The sequence below is a fragment of the Neomonachus schauinslandi genome, chromosome 13, assembly GCF_002201575.2.
Source record: "Neomonachus schauinslandi chromosome 13, ASM220157v2, whole genome shotgun sequence".
Lineage (NCBI taxonomy): Eukaryota > Metazoa > Chordata > Mammalia > Carnivora > Phocidae > Neomonachus > Neomonachus schauinslandi.
In genome coordinates this window covers 11,357,443-11,361,857 of record NC_058415.1, presented here as the reverse complement: position 1 = coordinate 11,361,857, position 4,415 = coordinate 11,357,443, and positions in this window count along the sequence as shown.

The following is a 4,415-nucleotide window of genomic DNA, read 5'->3' as shown; positions in this document are numbered from 1 at the left end:
GATGGACATCTTGGCTCTTTCCACAGTTTGGCTATTGTGGACATTGCTGCTATAAACATCGGGGTGCACGTACCCCTTCGGATCCCTACTTTTGTATCTTTGGGGTAAATACCCAGTAGTAAAAGCTTTTTATCTTGATGAAGTCCCAAGAGTTCATTTTGCCCTTGCTAGAATGCTACTTCTGCTTCATGCTCTTGATTAAAGCAGTCACAGGACCCACCCCATTCAAGCGGAGGGGAAATACCTCTCCATTTTGATTTGAGGGGCAGTATGGATGTACTACAGGAATAAAAGGGCCTGATAGCAGCCATTTTGGTTGAGACTATCCTGCCTGCTAAGTTTTAAGGGGGTTGTTATACTGCATCTGATACATTCTTCTAAGCTATGGGACTTTGGGCTAGTTACAAATCATTTCTGGACCTTTCTATGAAATGAGGGAGTTTGGGTTTCTCTAGGTTGCCAATGCATATTTGACCTTTTCTTTAGTGATATGTCAAGGGAAAATGATCCAGAAAGGAGTTGCCAAAGGGAGTCTGTGCAGCACTGGTCAGCTATGGGTATGTGTAGCAGTTCATCTGCCATTAATTCTTCTACTAGGAAAAAACCCTCAAGAATTCACAGCAAAGACATGCATGGCCTTCATGGACATCGAACAGTAGAAAAGTACAGGCTGCCTCCCTTCACAGCTTCTGAAGGATCATCTTACATCACCTTGCCTTCTCTTTCTAGATACCAAATGCTTAGCTGACTCCCCTGTACAACTTGAGATGCTCATTTTGGAGGACTTGTTGACCCTAATTTCGAGTTTTCTCTTTAGGTTAGTGAAGGCTTGAACACCTCACCCCCGATTCCCTTTCTTCTTCTTCTCCGGTACCATCTTCTCTTTCCTCTAGCTCTTGCTCTCTTTTCCTGTTGGATCTTTGCTTCCTTAATCCCAACCATCTCCTGTTCCTCCTTCCTCTCAGGCTTGAGAAGAACATTGAACTAGGAGTCCTGAGCCCTGCTTTCTCATTGCAGCTCTGTCCTTGCAACAGTGAAGGCTCCATCCTCTCTTGGATTGAGGTTCCTGGTCTGTATCATGGGAGTGTGAGACAGGAGGCTCAGAAGGGTCACTTGCAAGCCTAATAGTCTCTATCATTAGACACCTGCAGGACATTCAGTGCCAAGGCCTGGAGCGGGCTGAATATTCAGGACTCGGAGCCCTTAGTAGGAAGTACACATGTATCTCATTCCCATTGTCTTCATACTTTTTCCGTAACATTTTTTTTTTTTTTAGTTTGACAACATGCCATTCTACCACCCGCAAACCCAATTTAACTCATTATTCTTTGCCCTGAGGTTGGCATCCTCCTAGCTCTCCTCAAGACTAGCTGATGTTTGCATTCTTCAGTGAGAAACGTGACGAAAAGGGGAGGCCCAGTGCTAGCAGGCATACAGGTCTGACCCTAAAAAAGTTATCCACAACACCAGGTAACTCAACTAAGAAATATGAAAAAGAGCCAAGAAAGGTTTCCCTAACAAATTCATACCAAAATATAAAATTATGTGCATTGAAATTGTAATCATGCAAAAAATATAGGCACATGAATAACTCCTGAAAGAGACCAATTACAGGGGCGCCTGGGTGGCTCAGTCCGTGAAACATCTGCCTTTGGCTCAGGTCATGATCTCGGGATCCTGGGATCAAGCCCTGCATCGAGCCCCGCAAGAGGCTCCCTGCTCAGTAGGGAGTCTGCTTCTCCATCTCCCTCTGCCCCTCCCTCTCCCTCCTTGTGCTCTCTCTCTCTGTCTCAAATAAATAAATAAAATCTTAAAGAAAAACAAAAGAAAGTAAAATAAAAGAAAGAGACCAATTACAAATTAAAGTTTTGTGCTAGGGTGAGGGAATCCTAAGATAAAGAAAAATTTTGATGTTCCATTGCTTTCACATTTAAAAAAAAAATGCAACAGGGGCGCCTGGGTGGCTCAGTTGGTTAAGCATCTGCCTTCAGCTCAGGTCATGATCCCGGGGTCCTGGGATTGAGTCCCGCACTGGGCTCCCTGCTTAGCGGGAGCCTGCTTCTGCCTCTCCCTCTGCTCATCCTCCCTCTCAGTCTCTCCTCTCTCTCTCTCTCTCTCATTCTCTCTGTCTTAAATAAATAAAATCTTTAAAAAAAAAATAGTGAACACACGTGACACCGGAAAGGTCACCATAAAAGGGTGACAAGTCTAGAAAGAATACCAAGAAATAATGGAGTCTCCTGGAAAGAACAAAAAAAAGAAGGAAAGGTAATGAGTACAACACAGACCCTTGAACTTCCCACATACAGGGAGGTGGTGTGCATGATGCTAACCACACAAGAAATACTTGTTGAAGAGAAGGGAGTGTTGACTTTAGTCAACCAGCGAAGCCCCCATTAAGATTCCTCAAGGTCTCTGTGACACCTTCCCGTGTGAATGCACCAGGAAGACAACATGAATTTTTGCTTTTATTTCTCAAAAAAGTGTAGTGACTTCCCTGACATGGAACCACTGGGGCAGAACCTTACTGACTAGCCTCTTCTCTTGGTGATATTTGAGTCTGAAAGTGTGGCTGGCAGAATGGAACTGTTATTCTGACATCTCTTTAAAGACACTGTCTACAAGCTGTCCCAGCAACCTGGAATATTTTGCTGGGATGGGGGGATAGAAAAAGAAAATCTATTAATCAGGGTAGGCAAACTGCCGTAAGATACAATGCATGTGGATTAATACAATAAAGGTTCACTTCTCTTTCATGCCTCTTTCAACACGGTTTGGTGGTAGGGTTGGCTTCAGGCAGTCAGTCAGGGACCCTGGGTCTTTCTATCTTGTGGCACCACTGTGTTCAGCAAGTGGCTTCCCAAATGCCTGCCATACTGGAAGAGAGAGCAAAGGACTTAAGATGTCGGTGATACTCATCACATCCACCCACATTGCACTGGGCAGAACCCGGCCCATGGTTCCCCCTACCCGCAAGAAGCCTGAAAAAACATGTTTAAGCACCGTGCTGGGGAAGAAGAGGAGAACACTATATTCTCTCCCCAGTGCACTGAATTAGAGACAAATCATTCATCTTAAGCTTATTCTTGCACAGCTCTGATCGGAAGCTTAGGAGGGAGAGTCTCCAGCATTGAGATTTATTCTTCATGCTTGCATCTTGGTGTTTTCCCCGAATGTTTAGATGGGAAGCAGCCTACTGTATGTGTTTTTTGGATGGCCTTGCTGTCTTGGCAGTGTTTGTGGATAGAGATGGGAACGTAAAGAGTCAACATCCTGCGCTGTTACAGAGAACTGAACACTTGAAGCAAGTGTAGAAGTGTCTTCTGGAGCGCTTGCCACGAGGAGGGTGTTATTGATTCCATTATCAGGGGAGAAAATGGAATCCGTGCAATCAGCTTTGGAAGCGGCTATAACTGGAAGCTCGGGAGCCTTTGGGCAGAAGAAAAAAGGGTGAAAAGAAACATAGCTCCGTCTGCAGTCTGCCTGTCCTGACAGCACAGGTGATTTCGGGGGAAAGAGGATGGGGCAAGCAAGAGGAATGTAGTTTTTTCTAGCACAAACAGGCCTTAAGGAAAAATAGGGGAGTTCACAGTACTGTGGGGGTTTACAAGCACTTTAAATTAAAAAGCAAAGCCATGGGCCCCTGGGTGGCTCAGATGGTTAAGCGTGTGCCTTCGGCTCAGGTCATGATCCCAGGGTCCTTGGATCGAGTCCCACATCGGGCTCCCCGCTCAGCGGGAAGCCTGCTTCTCCCTCTGCCTCTCTCTCTCTCTGTCTCTCATGAATAAATTAAAAAAAAAAATCTTTAAAAAAAAAAAAGATATATTCTCTTAAAAAAAAAAAGAGAGATCACTGAACTTGTGATGGACGAATTTTGTCTGCCTTCGCGTCGGGTCATGATCCCAGGGTCCTGGGATCGAGTCCCACATCGGGCTCCCCGCTCAGCGGGGAGCCTGCTTCTCCCTCTGACCCTCTCCCCTCTCATGCTGTTTCTCTCTCGCTCACTCTCTAAAAAATAAATAAAATCTTTAAAAAAAAAAAAGCAAAGCCATGCCATGGAGATATAAGTTAGAAAATTTTGGAGAGTTGCCTGGCTTCCTCGGACTGCGTAAAGCTCTTCTCTGTCCTTTCCCATGTGAAGTAGGGAAAGAGTGTCAGACTGACCATGCTACGTCCTCCCCAAGTTCTCCTGGGCTTGTGGTTTCCAGGGGTTGGGGGATAGTGTGTGTACATGTGTGACTTAATAATGTCCCCTTAATTTTAAAGTAGTGAGTGTAAGAAAAAAGTCCTCTCTCATGACCACTCTGCACACCAAGAGATACAGTGGCATTTTTTCCTAGAGACTTTTGGAAGACATGGTTAAAGAGGTGTATTTATTTATTTTTTTATTCTTATGTTAATCCCCATACATTACA